The sequence below is a fragment of the Ochotona princeps genome, unplaced genomic scaffold, assembly GCF_030435755.1.
Source record: "Ochotona princeps isolate mOchPri1 unplaced genomic scaffold, mOchPri1.hap1 HAP1_SCAFFOLD_4360, whole genome shotgun sequence".
Classification (NCBI taxonomy): domain Eukaryota; kingdom Metazoa; phylum Chordata; class Mammalia; order Lagomorpha; family Ochotonidae; genus Ochotona; species Ochotona princeps.
In genome coordinates this window covers 1-27,961 of record NW_026697278.1, presented here as the reverse complement: position 1 = coordinate 27,961, position 27,961 = coordinate 1, and the positions used below count along the sequence as shown (strand labels likewise).

Genomic DNA, 27,961 nt, shown 5'->3' with positions numbered 1-27,961 from the left:
TTCGTCGCGTCCTGCGGCTATTGCCCCATAGGCAGCAGCAGCGGCATCCACACACCTTATCTTTACTTTGAAACACATTTGATCCTAGATGTCCTGACTGCTGCACAAGGAGAGGTGTATTTGTGCGCAGGAGATAGCTCTTGTGAACCGCCGCTAGCAGATACGCAGGGGGCTGCGCATTTCCTGAGACAAGTAATGCTCATTTTTGTCGTTGCAGTGAGATTCACCCGCCGCCACTACCGGTCGCTGACACGCAGGAAGGAGCTTATCCAAACATACGGCAGTAATGTTACAAGTATTCTCATATACACGAAGACAGCGAGCGTGTGGTCTGCCCGCTCTTGAGAGCCTAACTAACCTCTGTGGAGCGCTTAACCAGTCCATCTAGCGTCCCCTAGAAAGTCGGCATTGATTCCTACAGCGCTAAGCCTGCGCTTCGCAGAACCCAGCATTTGTATAATTCAATTTTTCCCGGTGCAGGCATCTGAAGTTGCCGAACAACGACGAGATGCATGTGATGCTTTTTAGCCATTACAGCCGGATATGCTTTTGGCAGCTCTAAAAATGTTTCGTAGTGCCCCTGACTGCCTAGTGGCAGCCTAAGTTTGGCTTTTTTGGCACTATTTCCGCGGACCTTGACATTTTCCCCCCGATACGACGGCATGTAGATAGGGATCCACTACGGTCACACGGTCTTCTCCTGGTGGCTGAAAGGGCTTCTGACTCAGATCTTTTCAACGCACCACGCCATTCTGCTTATATGCCTTGGTGCCCAAGTAACAAAACTAGCGATACAGAAGGATGTCCACGAAGTGAATTGTGACATATTGGGTCCGCAGGTTACAAAGCACACAGTTATTCTTGAAGGCAAAATTCCGTTGCAGGATCTGGGCGCGCGCATACGTACAAATATGGTGATCTCTGCGTTTGTAGCTGCCCAGTCGCCCCCTACTGTGAGGAAGATGAGTGTGTGCACAATGTAAGTAACAATCACGAGATGAGCCCAGTGTGTGTGCGTGTCGCGCAACCTGCGGCATAGCAGCTCTGCCTCCAGCGTACATACACCAAACGTATGCCAACGGCTGCACGCTTGTTTCGTGCAACGGAACCCGCAAGAGTCCCTTTCCTCCACCTACACTCCGACTGCTTGCTTTCATGTGAAATCAAACGAAGTGGCCACCTACCGGATCCTGTGATCAGCTTTTCTAGGTGCGATCGACCTTTTTCTCATTTTTTCGTTACTGTGAATAGATCTGCAACATCCAAAGAAGCAAAGTACTAACGTGTACCCTGAGTAAAGAAGATTTCGGTAGGACGCCTGCTTGTACACCAATCTACTTAACGATAGCCTGTTAGAGATACTCACGAGCGGCAATTTGTATGCGTGGGCACGCCGAAGCATCTATACGCCGGCTTCAGCGCACCCCTATGCGCTCTTTTACAACGTTCCAGAAGTGCGATTATTCATCGAGGTCCCGTGGTTACCCTGTCTCTACGCGATGCATCCAACGGCTTCAGCTTCCCGTACGTACCTTCATTCCACGCGCGCACATTGGGGACGAGGAACCCCCGTGATTCACCGTGTCTTGTTTTTCCAGGCCTCGAGCTGAGTCACACGCATCGCGTACCCCCCTAAATTCATGTCTCCACGCACGTTGTCGAGCAACACCCCCGATCACCTTATCTTAGTTTGCACGTGCTTGCCTTCCCGAGTAGTGTAGATTCCCCGGTAGAGCGCAGAAGGTGTAGAAAGCAGCTCTATCTCGGGCTGACTTTCGTCTCAGGCTGATCTCCGCTAAACTTCACTATCTGGGAAAACCACAGCACAGGCCTCAATGGCGAGCTACTGGAGCACGCTGAAGGCCAGGAGCCTCTTTGGGTGCCTTACTATTCGGAATGTGAGGCGCGCGCATTCTCTGATACTGCCATCTTTTGATCAGCACTCTTAATCACTTTTCAGGGGCTCTTTTTGATCGCGTTTATACAAATTCTAACAGGCGTTGCGCTTTACTTTTGCTACGGCTATCTGCGTCCAAGTCTCCACGCGGTTTCGTGGTCCCAGCTCATTCTCTTCACGGGCAGCGCCCTATTCGGGTAAGGTTCTCAGGGCGTTTCCCTGCAGACCGTCTGCAAATGGGTTTAGAAAACTAGACCTACACTGCGGTGTGAATCATGCACCGGCCCGCATTCGAGCGGACGAAGTGTCAAAGTGGTGCGTGCATACGGCGTTCCTTAAAGCAGCTGCGAACCGCTCAGTTGAACAGGGGCTTGCTCGTGTGCGCCGAGTGGCATCAAAGTATGCAGGAGCATCTGTGGACCTTTTCAGAATTTGGGGCGCTTGGCGACGTAATCAAACGGTCGAAGGGATTTATTTTGCAACTTTCCTTGTGAATATCGTGTTTCTCCTGCTGGCGGTGTTGGACTTCGCCGACGTGCTCCACATGATGCCGAAAGCGCCGCCAGGAGCTGTAATTCTACTTTTAGCACAGTACTGGAGACTGCAGACGATGATGCATATACCACCGTACAAATTGTAGACGTGTACAGCTTGCAACATAGGCCACTGACTCTCGCTTAGTGAGCGTAGCAGCGGGGTAATCGTGCGAAATTTGGTTCTTCTTCCTGCGTGCAGACAACAGGTTTCTTGCTGCTCAAGCACGGACACCATCCTTCGGTGCTGGAATTCGTGCAGCGCGATAAAATACTATACAAAGACCAACTCGCAGACGTGAACCATCCGCTAGACAACAGCCACCATCGATTCAGCATGACGCTCGTGAAAACGTCTCCTGAAGACGTCAAACGCAAAGTTCAAGAAACAGTTGAGTATATGCCTTTCGGTAGGTAGCTCGTTCAAATCGTTCTTGATGTACGCTCTTGTCACGTATGCAGCATCTATCCAGTTCCGCATGTCGGCCAAACTGAGGGCGAGTCAGAAGAAATAAGCGTCGACGAACTCCCTCCCGAGTAAGAGTCTTGCTTTCCGGTCGAAGCGAAAGCAAAAGACAACCTCAAGCAGGATTGAGTGCCGCAGAAAAGGCCAGCACGATCGAGTAGTATACGCTTGATCTTGTAGTATGTCCGATAAGAATACACGTGAATCCGTGAAAGGCTGCGAGAATCATGATATTTTATTTTGTCTCTTCTTGCTCTCGTCACTCGGCGACATAAAGTCGACAAGGACATGACTATACAATACTACTCTCTGTGTTGCTGATATGCCGCTACGTTATGCCAGAAGTTTCCATACCCCTTGATCGTGCATACCTGGGGGTGTGCAGGTCAAAAAATCTCTCGAAAGAAGAGCTTGACACCATTACTACAATTACCAAGATGCAAAAACGTCGTAAGTAATCTACACTGTAGGTGAATGGCCACAAAATACATCGTTGGCCTGCAAAGGCAAATCCATGTATCACTTCATTCCGGTCATGCTCACGATCAGCTGTCCAGCCTTAGTATGATCCTCCGGCGTGACATACACTCTGCGAGTGTTTTACGTGGTCCTTTGCCGCGCCGTCAGTATAGCGTGCGATTTACTAGCTCCACGCGTCATAAGGTCACTTCGTATCAAGTCCCAGTCTAATTGGTGCTATCATGCGAACTGCAGCGGTGAAACTTCTATTCGGGCATTCTTTGAAGCCTACTTCTTCTACATATATACTTGTAAGGACTGACAGCCTTTACCCTCCAAACGTTCCAGCAGCATACCACACACATATGACGAAACTCAACTGGTCACGTGTTATGTTACGTTTTAGCTCATGGATCATTCTGACCTTTCTCGTCAACAAGTGCATGAGCCTTGACGAGATCACTGGCCAGCCAGAACAGTAAGAGCCTCTCTTTTTGTCTGGTCCTTTCCCTTCGGAATCCACATAGAAAAGTGCTGCCGTCATCCCTCTCCTCTTAGGTTCAGCCCCCTCGTGCCCGAAGCCTAAGGAGCCACCAGCACGTGGCTATGCGTACTCGATAACATGGAACTAGGGCACTAGCGAAGCCGTCTACAGAGTCGGAGAACCAGCTGTCCGACTTACCTCACACCGGTGACGTGGAGCGCCCCTGTGTATGCCGTAGCACTTACTTGAATGATTTGCGGCTCCGTAGTAGCATGCTACAGGGACACCGCAGGTGTGCCTCCCAGCTGTTGTATACGCCGGTGAGATCACGTACTTGCGTGTGTGTATGAGAGAGTATACGCGTGAATCATGGTCTGTGCCCCTGTGTCCGTGCATGTGCACCTCACAAGACATGCAGCTACAGCGAAAAACCAGTTTATATGCACTCGCCGGAGTTTGCAAGCGTTTCCCCTTGAAACCGTACACATATTCACAGCTTTGCAGATGTGGACATCATCTAGCCAGGGACGGGTACTGACATATACATAACGCATACCCACCTGCGTGGAATAGCACGTTGCAACAAGTGGAGATGAAACGCACGACATCCATGACAATATAATTGCTACCGGGCTGATGGCGGAAGTTCGGTGACGTCTGTTCGTGCTACTTCTGGCGGGCACACCCCCGAGCCCCGAGAAGCGACGGGAATCTTCAGCAGTGCCATGGCGCTCCCTGCCCCTGAGCCACGACGTTTGTACGGCAGGTTGTCAGAAAATAGCACACTATGTGCGACCGTTAGGCATGGCCTTTTGCTGGTCTTGTACCAGCATGCGCTCAGTTTTTGATGAGTTTATGACGTTTTGAAATTGACCTCTGTTGAACGGGAGAATGTAGACGGCGGTACTACGCCTCTCAACAGAGTACTGCTTATAAAGGTGACGAATTCGCCTGCGTATACATGAGTATTGACTGTGCGGTCTGTTCTGCTATGTAAAAGCGCGTACGGCAAAGAGGAGCGGAGAAGATTTGACGCCTTCAGAAGATGTCTCTTGTGGAAACCAAGAACTGCAAACGCAAACCACCTCCTGCACAGAACAAAGAGATGCCACGAAGCCACGCCGGCAAAGCATGTAGACTAAACTTTCAGCGCACCCTAGATGTAGGTGCTAGACGGAAAATGTCCATTGTTGTGAGACACGCGAACTCAAGCAATTCATCTTCAGGAGAATAGAGATGTAAGAAGCGGCCGGCAGAGGGAACTCTAAGGTGCAAGCTGGAAATGTGCCGCCGAACGACACGTGCGACGTTGAGCAGAATGAAAGGACGGAAGACCCTAGCTACACAAATTTCCATCCTCGCTTTAGAGACACAGTGTCCAAAAGCGTGAACACCAGAAGACTAGGAATGTTCCACAAATGACCTTCAACTAGTGCGGCCTCTCAGAAAGAATGCCGCCTTCAATTCGTCCCCTATATTCAGGAAGTGTTAGCGCAGCGCAGCAGCGACAGTACCCTAGTGTAGCCTTGAACACGTTAATTTGTAAGTTGTTCAACAGCAGTTCCTAACAGAGGTTGCCGGCCAACTGGGCTACCCGGGAAACCGCTGCTGGCGACGATGTGTTGCAGCCTACTAATCGCAATGTGTTCTTGATTGATTGGGGGTTGCCATGGTCAACCATAGACGGGCAATACAGTGTTGGTGTGCCTGCGCAGTCAAGAGGGGCCTTCACACCGACTTCGCAGCGACTCAGCGTGCAATCCAACTATAGCACTCCCTTTCGTTAAGGACTTCGGCCATACGCTAGACATAGTAGGAGGCGCGACGAAAGCAGCATATTGTCCGTAGAAGCACAGTGATTGTAATCAGGCCGTGAATGGGAGGTGAGGCACGCTTGATTGTACGGCTACATTGTGTGATGCACGAGTATCCGGGATTCCGCTTTTCGTGGCGAACGAGCACAGCCTTGCAAGAGTAGACACCATACGTGGAATGAGAAAAGCCTACCAAATCAATTACCTGTTTCCCTCAAGTTTCCCCCGTGTGCTGCTCTGTCGGTATCTTACTGGGCTTTTGGAGCCTGATCGCGAGCCTGCGCGCCCTCCGCGATTTTCCTATGAGACCGGTCCCTTGTCCGGCTAGCCACCATCGAATTCCATGTGCACGACAAAGTTGCACTGCCTTGACACTAGTCCTCTCAAGTAGATCGTTCCTTCCTGTGTAATCACCTACGTAAGATTCTCCGGCTTTCGTCTCTGCGGCTAACAGTACATGCACATATATGCGCAGATCTGGTGTATGAGTGTCTGTCTGCCCTAGTTTGTGCACGCGTGCGATCGCGTCCTCGGGCGTGCGGACTGGGTGGTTGCTCCTCCCGCCCTGCGCACATCTTGCGAATAGACAAGCGTATGCTCTAGCTAGAATCTTCCGCATTTGAACGCTGGATTGATTGCAACAGATAAGGGGCACAAAGCTGTTGAAATGACATATGTGGCTTGGAAGGAGATGCGAAGTTCGTGTGCCCGTTTTGCAAGACACGACCCTTGACATGAGACAGGTCGGGCCTCCGCACACGAGTGGGGAATCCCTGTAACGTTGAGACCTTGTTTACAAGAGCTTTCACCACCAATCGTGGATATGGCCGAATACAAACCGACGAAGGGTCTCGTGCGCTAGAGCTGCAAGCGATCTTCATCTGCCTTCAAAGAAGGGCGAGGCTCTTTTCTCTTGAAGCCTGGGTGTCTAAAGTGGAGCGAGCAGCTCTTTTCCGGCTGTGACTTCGCCTTTACCTTTCAAATCGTACTCTATTAACGTGCGGGTATAACGCACTTGATTGGTCCATGACAGCGTGTAGGTCCCTCTGCCGACAGATACGAAACGTGAAAACTCGTTTTCTTTGCGAACAGCGGATCTGTAGTGACTGGCTACGTTTTGCCACCCAGTCCGTTGTGTATGTTGTCTCGCAGCTGGTATGTTCGCACAAAGTGTATATAATTCGGTAACTGGTCTCACAGGCACTCAATCATACAGCTGGGAATACCAGTGCTCGCTTTGTGTTGTGGATCTTTTTGTGGCAATCTGGCTGAAACTCGCATCTCTGCTACAGGGCCGTCTCTGTGTGAACACGCATCTTCACGCACACCGGCCTCCCCGTTCTTGTGGCCCCAGTAGCCTCTACAATCCCACCATGTCTCATCACTCTACCGAACACGTTCCTTCGTTGGTAGGGATTTCGACTGCATTCACGTCCGGGTCTCTTCCCTCATGTGTGCGACCCGCAGACTGACTCCTGATATCAAGAGAATTTCCCATCACGGCTTTTAAAGTCGATGTAGGACCCGAACAGGGAGGACAGCGGCTCCTTGGTGCGCCATGCTGAACTGCCTCCGTGTGTGTATTTCTAAGAGACGGCGCGTCTGAGCAGCGTCCTTGTGATTCCCTCTTTTCGAGTCCGAACAAGGTCCTTCATTCATTAATTCATCAAGTATGGAGCAATCACGGTACATGAAATCGTCTCCTGCAGACGCGCTTGCAGGCTCACCGCCCCCGTCTGTGAAGCAAACAGGTGCAGCAGCTGCGCAGGCGCGAATTTTGACAACTCACGGGCAAGCCTTTACACCAGCGGCTCTTGTCCGACTAAGAGGGGAGTGCGCCACTGGCGCGAGCCGCAACAATGCGACCACAACCCCCCCCCGTGACAGCAAGAGCAGAAGACGAGCCCTTTGGAATGTTCGAGACACGACAGGAGATTTTATCAGGTTCTTCGGCTCCGTCAACGTATCCTAGTACAGTGCTCAAGTCAGTTCATGAATCCACATTAGCAAAGGAAAGCGGACAACACACATAGGGTTACTTCAACCCTCGCAAGATCTGATTTTCATCCGGAGAAGGCACCGCAACTAGCAGGCAGTCAACAGACAGCGCTTGCACCATAAGAGGACAGCAGAAGTAAAGCGCCTCCGAACTTTTATGGAGCAGGCGAGAACAGTGCTGGCTAGAAGAAGAGGTGTATTTGGTGGAAGATTTACGTCAGAAAATGGAAGTTTATCGAGGGCGATGTCGTTAGATGCCCGGCCAGTGGAAGCAGCCAAGTTACACGATGCCAGAAGTGCCGCAGGCGTGATGACAGAAGGCACAGAGTCGAAGGTTGCAGGAGCAATAGCAACGCCGACACCACCGACAGCTGGAGAAACTGGCGGCACAGGAGTCGTAGGTGGTCCAGTAACAAAGCATCCCACCCAGCTAGTATCCGCAGAATCAAAGCTCCTTGAATCTGCTGCGGGTGTACCTCTTGTTTCCACAGTCCACCATATCAAAGACTCTCCTGCTGGTGTAGAGGAGAAGATGGCAGCGGGGCGGGTTAAAGCGCCATCGAAGAAAGTGTCAGAGGCGCCTGGCGTACAGGCCTGGCGCAGACAGCCCTATACAGCAGAAGCAGGCCAAGCTCGAAAAATACCGTTTATTCCCAAGGTAGTCGTCAAAAAACGGCTTCCGTATGGACAAAAACCCCTTCCTCCTAGAGCACCTCTTCCTCCTGCTTCCCGTGGACTCGGCACTGCTAAAAGAGAACAACTGGCCACGCAACTATCGCAGCAACTGTCCGGTGCCGCAGTAGACGAAGTAAGAGTAGACGAACCGAACGGTTCTCTTCCTTTCTCGGTAGACACTTTTAGTTCCGAGGAAAGTGGCTCCAGTGAATTTAATTTAACGGCGTCGGATTTTCTCGAGCGTTTATCAGCAACAATGGAGTGATCGCAGCATTCCAACTGGAGAGAACGCCCGCGGGCAGCAGCAGGGGCGACCCTGCCTTCAGTGGTATTGTACAAAGGACCGCCAGGATCGGGGAAACAATGAAAGCACTAAGTGAAGTGTTTAGTTCTCGTTGGGTAGACGACGGAACCCTGCGCCTATTGGATGGGGAACATGTTGAGGCGGCCATATTCCGCGCTGAAGAGACCGATGAAACCTTCGATAGGCAGCCCAGCGCCGCTTCTGAAGAAGACGGAGAAAGAGCCTTAGAACGATCTGAAGGCGGAGTGGGGGAGGAAGAAGAACGAGAGGAATCAGACGAGAAAAAAGAAGAAGAGAGAGACATGTCACGGAAAGCGGACACAGGGGAGATGTGGGAGCGCGGTGGTGGTTTTCCCGGCGAAGGTAGCAGTAGAAAGTTTGGAAGAACAACAAGCAAGAAGAGACGAAGCGGAAGAGGGGAAAAGAGGAGAAGAAGAAGAGCTTTCTATGCTGCATACGGAAAGTAAGAGGACCGCCAAAGAGGAAAGAAAGCGATGCTGTAGCAGATAGACTTGACGAAATTCAAATGCGCCACCGCACGAAAAAGCAAGAAGAGGAGGAAGCAGCTGCAGCAGCCCTAATCATGACAACGGGAAAAACGGGTGTGCTGCGTCCACCGCGGAAGAAGAAGGAGAGGCGGAAGAAGTGACGTTCAGAGCAGCATCGCCTGCAGAGGCTGAAGTGGAAGATGTGCAAGCTCACACGCGTGAAGGAATTAGGAAGAGCAGCCCAACCAAAGCTCAAGCTGTCAGGCGGAGGCGTGAAGTGAAAGTCTGAGGGTCGACGAGTTGATGACCTAGCAGCCCAGGAAGACTACGACCGCGCAGCGCTGGTATAGTTGCTGCAGTCTTTCTTTGCAACACAGTCTGACCGCAAGACCATAATTGAAGCTGTCAAGATAGATCGTTCCTTTTACACAAAAGTACTAGGCTCTTGATGCGTGAACTTAGATAGGCTTTTTGACTTAAGAAGTGCAGGAACTGTTCTGCAGAACGTCTTCTCCTGCACCACTTACACTCCTCTGCGTAAGGACGTGTTGCCTGGACAAAGTGGTGCAAACGTTCGCCCCAACATCTGTGTGTCTGTGTGTGTTAGTGTTGGAGGTCATTTCTATGCTTATCTGCCTACAGGAGTATGTATGCATCTGCATAACTGAAGGAAGAGTATCTCTACATGTACAAATGTTTCTATTTGCGTGTGGATGTGAGTGCCTGACAGGGGCGTGAAAGTGTGTACGTGGAGCACGCAGGCTTCTTCAATGCTTTGACATGCGTACATGACGAATCTAAATCGTCTTTTGATCTCCAGGGGAATGAAGATGCTGTTTTGGGTTGCCGCAGTAGCTCCACTACAAAAGTCGCATCCAACCTTTTACGCCGCTCCTTCTTTCGAGTGTACATATCCACTCCTTCCTGCGTATCGTCGATGCTTTGTGTACCAATGTTGAACAGGAGAATGCTACGCGGTCTTAGCAGCCTCTTTCTGTTGTGCTGTGATGGCTATTGCGAATGACATCCTTCGCAACATATAAATGTTTTGAGTAATTGAGATGCGTTCTCGTTTTTCGCCCTCGTTCCTTTCGCCGCCTTCCTTTTCAGTCTCGTCTTGTCCAGCGATATGTTCATTTTCGTGAATAGTGCTCTTCTGTATATATGCTGCTTTTCGTCTTCTTGACTTCTCGTCGGGCAGACGCTACAAGACGAAATAGAAGCTCCACCCCCAACTGTGCCAGGCCTTTCTCCCGCCCTCGATCGCCTACGAAAAGAACGCGAAGAACTTTCGAAGTGGGTGACGCGTCTACGGTCAGGTACAGGTCTCCTGCGCTCGAGATCACGGCCAGGAGAGGGGCAGGAGGAAGAGGTACGAATAGGCAACTACAATGTTTCGTAAGCACTGAAGAGGTAGTCCGACGTGCTGCATGTAGTGCACCCTTTCACGTCATTGTTACGCACCCACATCCACACTGGAAGCGGGGCTGCTGCTTTTGTAGATGACAAACAGAGAACCGAATCATCTCATCCTGACTCGCTTTGAGGCGAAGTAGAAAGCATCTTACAATGCACGCAGGTAAAAATAACAAACTGGAACGTATGAGTGCAGGAAGAACGTTTCTTTGGAGCAGTCGTATTGATGTACATGCAAGATTCAACTTTGCCTACCGAGTAACAAAAGGTCAAGCATCTTGTTTCCTCTTGCATCGAGAAAGTAATAAACACAGGTAGATCTCCTTTTTCATGTCTGTAGGAAAAAACGAGTGGTGGTCTCCACACTATCGGAGGAGACTGACCGAAAAACCCAGATACCGACATATGAATAGAAGATCGTATGTTTCTCATAATGACATGAGAAAAGGACAGACCTTACCAAAAGATTGGAGAAGCGTTCTCTCCTGCTGATACCACGCAACCGCAGATGTGCACGTGCGTGAACGATTCCCTCACTATTCGAGGCAACGGCTATGCAATGCCTACAATACGTGTCAAAGTACACGTGGACGAGTTAGTAGTGTGAAGGGTGTGGGGGCCCATGCATTTACGGATATTACCACATGCAGGATCCCACCCAGTGCAGGCTCCTGCGGGCGCTACTTCACCACTATACATCCATGCATATATAGTGCTGTGCGTCTACATGCATAAAGCAAGCACTACTCAGGCAGTGAACGTACAATGCGTTTGCATATTAACGAGACGTACGAATGGAATGGAGGCACGCATTTGTACCAGTGTGAGTGAATGCACATGTCAACCGCACGGAAGAGCTACTTTTGCAGACACACCCCAAAGCTTGTCCTCCTCGCAGGAGAGATCCACCATGGCCGAGGGACCCGCCTACGTGAGATGTCGCAGTTATAGTGAGAAACGCAAAAAGGCTCTCGTATTGCTCCGCTTTGAAAGCTACTAGCGACTGCCAGAGCAAATGTGCTGCGGCAGTAGCTGTTAGTTGGTCAGTGTGTATTAAGTACTACATTTACGATGTGGAGAGACCGCTCTCGAATGTTCGCGTACAAAACTCAGCAGCCCTCCACAGCACAACACACGCTACAGTGAGTGTGAGTATGTGAGTGTTGGTGCTTGTACACTTGTGTGTGTGTGTGTGTTTTCGGATGCATTTGTATCTGCGTCTTGTGTATGTGTAATAATGAGGGGTGTGGTGTGTGTGTGTGCGTGTGTGTGCTTCTAGATATGTCTGTGTGTGTGTGTGCGTGTTCGTATATAAAATGTATATATATATATATATATATATATATATAAGTGTGTGTATCTGTATGTGTACCTGTATATCTACATGAATGGCTGTATGCATGTGTGTGTGTGTGTGTGTGGTGACTGAAAGAGGAAGAGTGACATGTACTTCCGAGCCCACTACGTCGTGGAGAGACGACAGCAGCAGAATTCGCGAGGACATACGCAGCCACGGCAGCAGGACTCGATACACGTGAGACGCATATGGAGACGCGCGTGGAACCCAAAGGCCCAGCGATCGAAGAACGTCTGGCCCGAGAGATGGCACTCCCGAGCGCTGCTGTGTATTCGCTAGAAAAACGCGTACAGCGACAGCTGGAGCAGCTTGTACAGCAACGCAGACATGTGTTTTCTACTGCAGAAGGCACTACGGGAACGCGTAGTAGGCAGAAGCCGCGGGTGGTACTCCTACTGCAGATGTACATCGCGGCGGGGAGGGGGGACGAGGAGGAGGAAGAAGTTGTGGAGGGTGCAGGGCAGTCTAGACGACGCGCGGAGGCCCTAAACCTCACGCAACAAATTCTCGAGGAACAGTGTACCACCCTACTGGCGGCGCTATAAGCAGGAGAGGGAGTGTACTGCAACGTATAAACACGCGTGGATGCAAACATACAACAGCAAAGAGGCTGCACGAGCCAAGTGTATTGCTCTCACAAAGCGACTTTCGACTCATGCAGGCTACCAAGTACGAACGAAACAAACTGCCCTCATACGCCACCTTCAACAGCGTCTCTATCTATCCTCGACAGTTGTGCTTACCACGTCCACTTGATATATATATGTGTGTATATAATACTCTCACATATATATATATGTACATGTATACAAACATTTAGAGAGCGGGACTGAGAGAGATGGGTTCGCTACGAGTTGGTTATTTCCTTCAAATATTCACGTGTCTTTCCGACTAAAGTGATATCTTTTATAGTCATTCTGACACACACATACATGTGGCTACTGCTACACAGAAATTGAAACCCTCAGAAAAATGCACGCTGCCCTCACGTGTACAGAGATTTCTATTCACCCTCACATATTTCATATATGACTCAATACATAAGTTGGATTCCGTGTAACGCTCACGCCTTCCTGCCATACTTGTATATATATATAAGTACATACATGTATGTATGTATAAATGTATATATATACATATATATGTGTATATGTATGTATCCCTCATATATATATATATATATATATATACGCATGTTTATTGAACCTCACATATTTCATGTATGACTCAACACAGGAGTTGGACTGCGGGTAACGCTCCCGCCTTCCTGGCCAAATATGTATATATATATATATATATAGATGTAAATACATACATATATGTATATATATATGTATATATATGTACATATGTATATATCGTTTATATGTATATATATATACGCAATTTTATTGAACCTCACAACTTTCGTGTATAATTGACACACACATAGGGTGGATTTGCTTGTGATACATACGCCTTCCTGTCGCATATATGGATCTTCGCACACATATTAAAGCGCTGTTTATCTGTAAACTTTCTATACATATGAGGACGCGTGTACACACACATATATACTGTGGTGGTACTACTACTACTACTAGTCGAACACTTTTCTACACCGGATCTCCTATAGTTATAGATGTGTATATATATGTAAACTGACCCCCTAACCATGTATATATATATATATATATACATATATATATGTGAGTGCGAGTGTGTGTAGGTGATATTTGTTTACGTATACGTCGTGGTGCTCCCCCCACCTGTACAACTCTCCACACACCCCAGATATATATGAGTAAGCGTTGCACTTACAGAGAGACCCTGTTCGTATAGAAAATGGGGCCAGCCAGCATCAATGAACGGCGATACATAGATGTGTGTTGTACATTTTTTTTCATGACAGAACGCTCGCATAAAGGAAGCTCTGATGTATCTATTTGTATGATATGTACCCCCAATAATCACTTCTACACACTAACAACTCTATCGTGGATATAAGCTCTTCCCATATACATACGTCTTCCTTATATATATATATATATATTCAAGACACTAACAACTCTGTCTTACATATAAGCTCTTCCCATATACGTACGTCTTCCTCATACATATATAAATATATATACACATATGCATACTAATACTAGTATTACTAGTACTAGTACTACTTACTAGTAGCAGGAGTAGTAGCACTTGTACGACAAGTAGTATTATCATGAATGAATATATATATATATAGTGGAAGTATGTAGTAGTATTTCTCTCACAGAAATGTAATAGTGGTAGTAGTAATAGTAGTATTATAATAGTAATATGGTGCCTTATTATGAGTTTGAAATTTGTTTGTGTGTGAGTAGAGCTATGCACGAAGCACGACAAGAAGAAGAGGAAGAGAAGTTTCGAGAGTGTTTTGCGGACCTTCAGACACAAACAGAGGCATTAGAAAAGTGTCGCAGTAGCCGAGAACAGTATGAATATCAACTGTTAGTATTGCAACAGAGATATGAAGAATTAAAAAGCTATTTGTTCGAGTGGCAAGAGAGGGCTTCTTCTTTCGAAGAGGGGTTGTAGAGTCCACTTCCAATTTGCAGCAACAAACCGCGCTGTTGCAAGTCGAAAGGGAATCGAGTGTGCGTTTGAAGGCTCTTCTACGCGAACGTGACGACAAAGTCGCTGTAAGTCTACTCTATCTAAATATTATAATATATATATGTCAATCTATCTATCTATGTATATATATATAGTGATCTGAATATCTATCTATATATATATATTATCAAACAATTCGAGTAAATACTCTACATTCATGTAATTTTTTTCTCTTTCTTCAGTCAACGACTTATGTATCTAATATGTGCCCGAAAAAAGTTATCCCGGACCCATAACTTCTTTGCATGAAATTGATATTACCGTGCTACTATATCCTCCACACTATCTCCTGGATGACTTGCATGATTTATGTGTATATGATTGTATGTGGATGTATATATCTACGTATGCATATATATATATATATATGTATCCGTATGTCTGTGTGTCTTTTTTTTTTCTATGTGTGTATGTATATATATATATATATATTTGTACGTATGTATGTATGTGTATGTATGTATATACAAGTGTATGTATATATACGTATGTATATGTATGTATGTATGAATGTATATGCATGTATGTATGTGTTTTTGTGCGTATATATATATATATCTATACGTATACATATGTATGTATATGTATGTATGTGTACGTATGTTTATGTATATATGTATACATATGTAGGTATGTATTCATATGGATATATGTATGTACGTATATGTAGGTATGTATATGTATATTTGTATGTCCACGTATGTATGTATTTATATATATATATATGAATGTACGATATGTATATATGTGTACGTATATGTATATGTATGTATGTATACATATCTATGTATGCATGTATATGTAAATGTATGTATGTAATTGTAAATGTATGTAACTGTATATATGTATCTGTAGATGCATTTAAATGTATGTATTTACGTAAATGTATGTGAACATATGTGAATCTATGTATGTGGCTGCGTGTGTGTGTGTTTGTGTGTCAGTGTGTAGTGATGCTGCTGAAAAGCAATCCGAGGTGGAGATTTTCTGAATGCCCTTCCCTCCCATTAGCGTAGTATGCTCTCTCTGGCTTTCTTATATTGTGTGTGTCTATGTATGTGTGTGTGTGCTTGTCTGTGTCTTTCCGTCCTTCTGACTGTCTGTATGTCTCTGTCTGTGTGTCTATACATTAAATATATATATATTATATATGTGTCTGTCTCTGTCTGTGTGTCTATACATATATATTATATTATATATGTGCCTGTGGATGTATATGGGTATAGGTGATTTTTACTCATGACGACGTAGTGGGGCACTTTGCACTCCCTCAGTGCACTGGCGGTATGCCTCTCCTATGCACGCATAAATTGTCGTGCAGGCGCATGCTACCATAGAAAATCACATATGCAAATAAAAGAGAAGAAGACTAAGAGGCAGAAACAGAGAAGAAAAAAAGCAATACTCCGGCCCACAGAGACTTTTTAGCGGCATGACGTAAACATGCAGGGAAAACAGCGAACCAGAGGCGCAAAAGAAAGACCCGTAGCACTACTCATCGGGCTTTGCTTTATATCTTGTGTAGTTTCTCTGTTTTTCTCTTTCTCTGTCAGACTATCTCTTCTCTTTTTCTCTTCTTCTTTTTGTGGCTCCGGAAGGCAATTCGGCGTCACCGTGTCGTGTGTGTGTGGGTGTTTTGTTTCCATCTCGTCCGACATTTTCCACAATAGAAAACCACATATGAGGATAAAAGAGAAGAAGACTTAAGACGCAAACGTACTGTGTCTCCATGTTTAATTACATTTGTATCTTTCTTTTTCGCGTCTGTCTCCCCGTCAATGTCTGTGAAATGCAGTGCAGCCATGACCTTCCGATGATGGAATTATACATGACGCGTCTTCAACTCTTGTTGTTGGTCTCGTGTTTTCATGTGAAGAGGGTGTGGTATTCGGCGAGAAGAAGAGAAAGTCTTTGGGAGATCTATATCAAAATTTCTGATCATGTCTTCCTTCCAGTGTATGCACACGCCTACAAAATACCTATAGCATCATAACTACAAATTTTTTATGCACATACGATCACATGTAGAGAGACAGAGAAAGCGAGAGGGAGGGTCATAGGTTGTAAGTGATAGTAAGACGAGGAAAGAGTATCAATATATAATGATATAAAAGTGGAATTTCCTCTTCCATAAGTAATCATCATGATAATCACAACGGCTTTGAGTTTGTCTCGAACTTCTTTGGACGTGTCAGGAACTCGAGACAGATATCCGATTGGAGAAGGATAAAGTACTGCTAGGAGAGCGTGCGGCTCAACAGCTCCAGGAAGCATTAGCAGAGGAAGGGCGAATGCGTAATGTAGCAGAGACACAGGCTGAAAAGGAAAGACAGCAGCGTGACGTAGAACGGCAGCTACATGAACAAGTGATGGAGCGTCTGTTACAACGTGAAGAGGAAATTTCAAGACTCCACGAGCAAATCCACTCTCTCCAGGCTGCTAGTGCAGCTGCTCTCGAGAAGAAAAGAAAATGAGAAAGCTTGCTGTTGCGGCTGCTGAGCTGCTTTATACGTCGAGCAACCGTGTCTCGATCGCTGAGAAAGCAATCGAGAAAATCGAGAGACGGCGACAAAGGGCTCTGGAGCTCCTACAGCGCGCAGGGATGTTGCTAAGCAGCATCAACAGCTCGTGGAGCAACAGATGCAACAAGAGAAAGACTTTCAGCAACAAAGACTTGTCGATCAGGGAACAACTACGTAAAAAAGATGGGGAGGTCGCTCGTCTCGAGCAGCTTGTAGCGCATTTGCAAACATCACTGGGTGCTGCCACCGAGGAAGCGAAGGTATCGTCTCTCTCTCTCCTTTTTTCTTTTTCTTCCCATTCTTCAGTCATCGAATAGAAGTACGAATTTGAGAAAACCAAGAACTACATTCTTCAGTCGAACGAGTAATAACATAAAAAAGCGGAAAACTCCATTAGCATAAACCAAAGGAGGTAGAAGCATACGAGGTTGTAGCAGTAGTAGTAGTGGATGTAGTAGGACTAGTAGTAGGAGTAGGTATTGTTGTGGTGAGAGTAGTATCGTAGTAGTAGTAGTAGTAGTACAAGTTGTGATAGTAGTAGTAGTAGTAGTAGCAGTAGTAGTAGTGGTAGTAGTAGTAGTAGACGTACTAGTAAGAGGACGAGTAGTTGTTGTTGTAAGAGTAGTATTGTATTAGTTGTTGTAGTTGTAGTTGTAGTAGTAGATATGTAGATGTAGTAGTAGCAGTAGTATGAGTAGTTGTTGTTTTGGTAAGAATAGTATCGTAGTAGTACCAGTAGTAGACGTAGTAGTAAGATGAGGTATAGTTGTTGTTGTGGTAAGAGTAGTATTGTAGTAGCTGCTGTAATTGTTGTAGTAGCAGATGTAGTAGTAGTTGTTGTGGTGAGAGTAATATTGTAGTAGTAGTAGTACTAGTAGTAGTAGTAGTGGAAGTAGTAGTAAGAGTGGTCGTGATATTACTTGCAGTAGCTGTGCTGAGAACACTAATATATGCTCCACACGTGATTGTAGTAGTGCTAGTAGTAGTTGTTGTTGCTGTAGGAGTAGTTGTAGTACTAGTGGTAGTGGTAATAGTAGTGGGAATACTAGTAGCAGTGGCTGTTCTGAGAATATTGATATTTTTTCTACCAGCATGATAGCAGCTCTCTATGAAAAAGTAGCTGCTATTGTCTTGTCAGCAGCAACACCAGCAACACATGCGTTTGTTATATGCCTCAGAGCACAGCAAGTGGTGTATGTACACCCGGGCACGCGCAGTAAAAAAACAAGAGAAGAAGATTGAGGAGGAGGAAGAGGAAGAGGAGGAGGAGGAGGACGAGGAGAAGGAGAAAGAAAGAGACCTTCATGTACACACACTAGTATATGTACACACATACACAGGGACAGGGAAATATGGAAAAAGCTTAGCGATTGCCAGAGAATCTCCACCTGCACTACTTAGCCTACACACAACATGTTATGCTGCGGTAATACGCACAGTACAAAGCGATATTGTCGCGTCTCTATTCAAGTCATCATATTACAACTTCTGTTTCCCTTTGGCGTCCCAGTAGAAGTCCATCATTTCAATACCCTCACAGTAGTATAGACACGCAGCCGAAAAGGAAGCACACACACTCACACACGGACACACGGGGGGACACACACACACACACACACACAGCACACATCTACGCAAACCCACACATATACGTATGCCGGCAGGTCACGTGTACGTAGCTGTCTTATATTATTATTACAAAACGTCTACACACTCTTTTCTCTGTGCATGCGTAAGATACCCACTTTCAGGGAACTGTCGAAACATCCGAGTATGTACTACTATTACTACTACTACTTCATTCTGCAGTACTACTACTACTATTACTATTAGTAGTAGTAGTAGAAAAGCCAGTTACGAAATCTGTTTTGTTGCTGCTCTTTTGCTACTGCTGCTGAGGGGACTTCTGGCAGCCGATGCCTGTCATGCTTCATCCCCGTCACGTGTCGTACGTCACATATAAAAAGTCTGCCTCGTATAATTATCTATTACGCCTATACATATATAAAAATATATATATGTATACATATGTACATATGTATATGCATGTTTATATATATATGTATATATGTATATATGTATATATGCATATATATATACAGATGTATATATGCATGTATCTATCTATATATATATATATATACGTATATGTATATATCTATACATATGTATATATGCATATATATATATATATATATCAATCAATGAGTATATTTATATATATGTATATATGTGTAGGTATACATGTAGATATTCCACTTGAAGTCTCATGAGTTTGAGAGGGTATTCTCATACACATTCGTACGCAGATATGCGTATGCTTGACGAAGAGGCCTATACATCTGCTAACTACGCTGTGACGGCAATGATGCATGAGCGCACAATTTCAACGTATATGAGGAGAGTACGCAAGACAAAAGGACGATATATATATATATATATATACGTATTTGCGTGTGTATCTATGTATACATATGTACATATATATATATATATACGTATTTGCGTGTGTATCTATGTATACATATGTACATATATATATATATATATATGTGCATATGTGGTGGACGCCTGCAAAATCCCTATATATGCATTTGTATATATAAATATATATGAATGCATATATATATAAATATATATAGACATATTGTGCATATGTATGCATATATACATATGTATTTCTATACATGCAAAAATGTACGAATATGTATACCTCAATAGGCACGCATGTATTCGTCACGTATAACTCAACGGCAGTACGAAAACTGCACAGCTGTTTGCATAGCAGGCGTCACTAGATTAATTAGTAGAATGAACTGGCTGTTGAATATGCCTGCGTACAGAGATAAGTTATATATATCTCTATGAATATGTGTATATATATATTTATATACATCTGCATACATGTGGGTGCATACGTGCACACAGCCGTATTGGTAGACGTCTGTGGGAGTAGATGCTCTTGCTGATCAGGATGCTGCGGCAGTGTTAGTGTCATGGTGAGAGCCTTACAGTAGTACCATAGTGTCAATAAAAATATATTTCCATATACATAGTTAGGTTAAATGAAGACATTTATATATATACATATGCGTACATATGATTTTTTACTGCTGCGGCAGGAGTAGTGTGGTGGTGAGAGCTTCACACTAGTCCTATATTGCCGATATAAATATATATACAGATATACATAGCTACGTTACTTGAGGGCATATATATGTACGTATGCATGTGCTTACATATGTGTGCGCAGATCTCTACGTGTATATAGACATCGTTGAGAATACGGACGACTGCAGAAAACACTACGTGTAAAAGATGTATATATATACATACGTGTGTGTGTGTGTGTATACTAACGCGCCTGCGTCTCCATATATATATATATATATATATATATATATATATATATATATATGGACATATGTGTATTATTTGAATAGGATGCGGCAGCACTGTTAGAAGCTCATAAGCAACTGCAAGAAGAGCGTGAGGGTCATCGAAAGGCACTCGACGACCGGCAGACAGAACTGGAGGAATTACGATTGGTCGTCAAGAAAGAGCAAGCGAGGGTGAAAACTATGAGCAACAGATTGGCAACATTCGTATTTTCTTCGCAAGGCAGAAGCACCAGAGCACCCCCTCCCGCCAGTTTCATACGCATCATGCATGCGGGCTCTTCGATGGAAAGATGTGTTCCATACAGAAAGTCGATTACTTTCGGAAATCTCAAAGTAAATCTGTTTGTATACATCACGCTGTCATACATACAAAACTCTGCTACTTCGTGCGTAATATACATGTGTTATATATATGTGCGTATGCATGGATGTGATATACTGAAAAGGAATATATGTGTTCTAATATATGTAGATAGACGTATGCATACATGTGATATATTGAAAAGGAATACATGTGTTTTAATATATGTAGATATGCGTATGCATAGATGTGATATATTGAAAAGGAATATATGTGTTCTAATATATGTAAATATGCGTATGCATAGATGTGATATTTTGAACAATAAAGTTGATGTTGAGATACTCATACATATGTAGAGACATAAACGAACAGGAAATCTCAACGCATGTCGATTAACAGTAAACTTGTCGTACGTACGTAAAACAGTCCACTACTTTGTGCAGTACACATGTATGAGTTTATGTGTCCTGATGTATGCATATATGCTTATGCATGGATATTTACGAAAATATTGGTATGGAGAGACCTATATATGGAGAGAGAAAACTATACCTGTATATATATATATATATCTAGCATCTGTGTCTGGAGGATATATATATATGTATATGTATATATGTCTGTGGAGACAGTCCGCATTAGATATGTGTATATACATATATATGTATATACAGATAAATGTATGTATATATATATATATATGTTGAGGGCCCGCATTGCATACGTGTATCCATCTGTATACATATATATATATTTATATATTGAGTTTCCCTACACATGTGAGAATGTGTTATAGGGTGATTGTCTCAAGATAAGCTAGTAGACATATATATATATATGCATATATATATTAATATATGTTTGTATATATGTATATATGTACATATATATGTATGTGTATGTATGTACTCGTACATTAAGTACATGCACACATATATAGCTGCACATGATCATACGTACAAATACGTACATAGTATCGGCGAATATGTACATACGCTGATACACACACCACACCTATATACATACGTACATACCTAAATACATATATGCATATATATATATATATATAGAGAGAGAGAGAGAGAGAATGATTGTGTGTTCTACTGCAATTGTCTTGAGGTAAGTTTGTAGACGCATAATTGTACATATACGTACACTCGTACATTGAGTTTATGCCTGCAAACACCTAGGTACATACATATACGTACACGCGAAGATCAAGTACATGCACACACATGTACATACATACCTACATAGCCGCATACATACATACATACACACATACATACATATATACGTACATTCATACAGACATACGTGCATACATATATGTAGATAATACGTTCGACTGGGTCCTTTCAAGGTAAGTTAGAAGACGTACACTCGCACATGAAGTACATTCATACATACACGCACACACATACATTCGGTACATGCACACATACAATAGGTAGATGCACACATACATTCGGTACATGCACACATACATTCGGTACATGCACACATACAATAGGTAGATGCACACATACATTCGGTACATGCACACATACATTAGGTACATGCACACATACATTCGGTACATGCACACATACATTAGGTACATGCACACATACATTCGGTACATGCACACATACATTAGGTACATGCACACATACATTCGGTACATGCACACATACACTAGGTACATGCACACATACATTAGGTACATGCACACATACATTAGGTACATGCACACATACATTAGGTACATGCACACATACATTAGGTACATGCACACATACATTAGGTACATGCACACATACATTAGGTACATGCACACATACATTAGGTACATGCACACATACATTAGGTACATGCACACATACATTCGGTACATGCACACATACCTACCTACATGTATATACACTCTTTGATTAGCTACATACACACAGACGCACTCTTACATTCATCCATATATAACCCAGCATATCATACATGCATGTACGTAAATACGTGTAGATCTACATGCGTTAAAACATACATATATACAGACCTACGTACATACATACCTACAAGCATACATACATACATTCATTACATTACATTACATCGCATATATACATTCATACATACATATACCTACATACATTTACATACATACATACATATACATACGTACATACATATCCTACATACATATACATTTACATACATATACCTACATACATATACACACATACATACATAAACTACATACATATACACACATACATACGTATACCCACATACGTATACATACATACATATACATACATACATGTACATACACCCCTATACATACATACATACATTTACATACATATATACCTACATACATATACACACATACATACGTACATACATACATACACGTACCTACATACATATACATACCTACATACATATACATACGTACATACATACGTTACAATACACTACAGTACATTACATGACATTGCAGACATATATATATATATGTATAGTATATTCTATTGGTGACGATACCTAGTAAGTTGGTAGACGTATACACAGAAGAGCCGCCGCTTCCCCCGAGCAAATGTAGGGAGCTCCTTGATGTGAGTTCTACAAAGCAGAACTAAAGCCGAACGTGAAGTACATGTGCCGTTTGTATGTGCGTCTAAATGCATTTGCATAATATATCCCTCTGGTTATACAAGTGCCGTATATGTAATTTCGCACATTTAGATGCGTGTGTCTGTCCAGTGGTGTCTCGTGTATATATCATTGGATCTATAAACTTCATTGCCATATGAAGAATTGTGTTTGTATATGCCGTGTATGTATGTGTGGTGCTAACTAAAAATACACACGCACTACTTGATAGGGAGGATATATAGAGATATATGTATCTATATATAGATATATATATATGTATATATATATGCATGTTTATAAATGTATATACATATATATAGATACACTCTGTCGCAATGTGAAAGAAGGTCAGGGCGGTACTATTCTGTAGTTTTGAGCGCGCGCATATTATATATCTATATATATACACGTATACATATATATAGATAACATATATGTTCAAGCATATGTTTGTGTACGTGGGTGTGGAGATAGAAGCAGATATGCTGAAGCCCATATAGCCAGTGTGAACCGCGAGAAGACTGCGTAGGGCGCATGGAATTAGTAGCAATAGAAACCGTGAATGTTTTTTATGCACAGGCTATGTCTATACATTTATACATGTATGTATATGTATATTATATATATATATATATATATGCAGTATCAATAAAGAATGTGTATTTGACATCAACACACGCGTATCGAAAGACACAGAGAAGAAGAGATCAGTCAGACACGCGGTAGATCTCCTTTACTACGTGTGCGTGTGTGTCTATCTGCTGCTCTGCGTGGATTTTTTTTAAAACACACGCCATCTGTCTGCATCAAAAATGTCTTTCATATAATTCACTATATATATATATATATGGTGAATTATATGAAAGACACAACCCAGAAAGGTAGGCTGCTCTGTATGCACGTTTATATATTTGTTGTCATATGTGTGTATATATGTATATATAAATATACATATATACATATATATATACATATCGACGAACGACACTAAAATGCCTTCTCGTGGATATGAGTGGGCGGTTGTATTAATAGAATTACACATGCATGACATGTGTATATGGCAGCAATATTTGTCTGTAACCTTAACTTCAAAGACACAACTCATACCCTCGCATACACATATATAGAGGAAGATATAGATCTATAGATGAATAGCTATATACATCTCTATCTCTGTCTCTCTCTCTCTTTCTATATATATATATGAATGAAGTATATAACGACCATGGAACCGCATGTACGCGCGACTTATGGGCATGCGTTCGGAGACATTTATATATATATATATATATTTGTGAAGATGCAGCTGGCCAGCTGTTGATGATGTACTATAATCTCATGTTGGAGAGAGAGTATATATATGGAGGCATAGAGAATTAAAATGCTGTAGCAAGAGCCCGTGTTCTGTGCCCACACGTGACACCAGCGCTGTGCGTGCCTTTCGTACGTATACAATCTCACACGCATAAACACATTTACATGTTCACATGCACACGAACATGCTAATGTCTCTCAAACACACATACACACACGAAAAAAGCGCGCACACACAAACAAACGTACACGCTTGTATACACACACATACAGACACACACACACACACACACACATGCACATACACACACACACACACATGCACATACACACACACACACACACAAACGCATGCACATCAGGGGCATATGTACACATACGCAGACATTCACCCATGCACAACATCTTCACACGTACACACATACTTACACATACCCACACCCCCACACATACACATCCCACATACACACACGTACACACCCACGCGTACACACATACCCACACGTATACACATACCACACGTATACACATACCATCTCTACACGTACACAAAGACAACAACGACGCGTGTCTGTATGCATTCGAAGCATGATGTGTGATAGCCTCCAACAACAAGTGTGGATGCATCTTCCCTGTGGGAAACTCCTGTGATGTGTTCAGCTAACGAGTGACAACCAGACAGTTACGTTTTTCTCGTATGCACCGCGCTCAAAAGAACGTGTCATCAAAAAGTCTGTCTTAGACGTGAAGGTACGTACCTCCTTTCAACGTCTCTCTCTTTGCTTCTTCTCATTCTCATTACTGGCCATCTGTAAACTCTCCCGTCTCTACCTATACATATATATATATATATATATATGTGTATAAATGTACATACGTTGATGCACACATATGCATATATATATAATATATATATATATAAACGAATGTATACATGATGACATACGATTATATAGGTATATACATAAACACATACATGTGGAACTACATTAACATATATATATATATATGCATGCATATTTATACATATGTAGATACAAATATGTAGACGTGAATTCTACTACTATGCCTAATTTGTATCCATATGTATATGTAAATATATATATATATATATATATTTGGATGGTGTGCCCGAGATGTAATATATAAATATCAATACTGTGTCGCTATATATATATATATATATATATATAATGTATAAGTATATACATACTATGCCTGATAAATGTGTATATATATATATATATACATAAGTTCTATGCCTACTGTATATAGTAGTAGCCCCTATTTCTCATATTGTGTGCTTGACTGCGACGAACAACGTATGTATTCGTGTGTGTGTGTATGCATGTATGTATGTATGTATGTATGTTTGTATGCGTGTGTGTACGTATGTGTGTATGTATGTGACTGTGCAGGTGTGTATGTATATGTGTATGTATGTGTTTACGTTTGTGTGGAGGTATGTGTGTATGTATGCTTGGATGTATGTATTTATGTATATGTGTATATATGTGTTTATGTATATGTGTAGGTATGCGTGTATGTATGTGTTGATGTACATGTGTATGTATGTTATGTATATGTGTAGGTATGTGTGTATATATGCGTGTATGTATGTGTGTGTATAGATGTCTGTATGTATGTAAGTATGTATGTGTGTGTTTGTTTTGCAGAGCATCGTAGCAGTCGAATTCGGCACTGCGTCTCCTGCTTGTCTCGCACGTGTTGCAGCCTCAGGAAGTCGCTCTCAGAGTTTAAGGAAGATGTCCACGGTGCTTCCGTGGCACTGCCTCGCCATATACGCGCGCAAAGGGGGTTATGTATTCGTAGCTCCCTCTGCAGCAGAGGCGGAGGCGTAAGCCGCTGCCCCACATATATAACCGAAGCGGTAGTAACGCGAATGAACGAAAGAGGAAAGTGAAACCACAAGGAGAGAGAGAAAAATACAAGGGACTGAGTACGAGTGACTACCATCGTCCAGCGTATTGTAGAAGGACAACCGACACAGGGAGGAAGAAGGAGAGATAGATTCGTTACAGCACCGAGAGAGAAAGAAGGATAGATTCTTTACAGCAACGAGAGCGAAAGAAAGAGAAATATTTCATTTGCAGCAACGAGAGAGAAAGAGAGACAGACGAGGGGGAGCAGGGGCATTGTAACGGGAGCTGTCTCAGTCTTCAGCGCGTGTGTAGAAGCAACAGTGAAGGCTGAGGGAGAGAAAAAAATTAGAACAACACACACAGCGATCCTGGTGGGGTTAGCGACTGCAAGTAAAAGAGATAAGATATGACAGAGTACGCCGGTTTTTTCATTTAATGGTAGTGGTGAGATTTCGCATGGAACACGAATTGCGAAAAAATGAGAGAACAGCCACCAGTCTACTTACGTACATGACTCAAAGAGAGGATGCCCAATACGTCAATAACTACAGCGCCCTTGGTTTACTTGTAGAATGTAATATCAAGTAATAGTAGCTCTACCCATACTGTCCTCCACCAGTATTTTCTAGTGGAAACAGTGACTGGTAGTGATAGATACTTTGACTTCACCAGCAGAAAACATATTCAATTATGAGTGGCTGTCAGGAGAGGATCACGCCGATAGAGAGGGAGTAGCGAAACGTGTTGAGTGTCAAGAACTAAGTAGTATGCATATACGTTTGGGGAGTAACTTGCTTTTTGTAGGAATAACGTTGATAGTAATTTCATACTTACTCTCGACAGCTCCACGTGTGTGTTGCTATATATAACTGAAGAGGTGGTTGTGTTGTATATTTATATGTATCTGTACTATCCACTAATCTACTTTCGTTATATACATACTAGTAACTGGTCCACTTGTATCATTCATATATATATATATATACGCTACCAGTAAGTCTACTTGCGGTGGATATATACTATCAGCAGGTCTACTAGTGTTATATATATACTATCAGTAGGTCTACATGCGTTATATATATATATATATATATATATATATACTATCAGTAGATCTACTTGCGTTGTATATATACTAGCAGCAGGCCTACTTGTGCTGCATACAAACTTTCAATAGGTCAATTTGTGTTGTATATACTTAGATATGTATATACTATCAACACGTCTACTTGTGTAATATATATATATATATATATATACTATCAGTAGGTCTACATGTGGTGTATATATACTTTCAACAGGCCTACTTGTATTGTGTATGTAGAATAGATATGTCTACTGGTGTTATATATATATATATATATTTTAACAACAG

General features: G+C 43.1%; 1 pseudogene; it reads left to right on the top strand.

Annotated features, from left to right (window-relative positions):
- The first annotated feature begins 1,835 nt into the window (after window positions 1–1,835).
- Window positions 1,836–3,882, top strand: LOC131478906 (uncharacterized; annotated as a pseudogene).
- The last annotated feature ends 24,079 nt before the right edge of the window (window positions 3,883–27,961 follow it).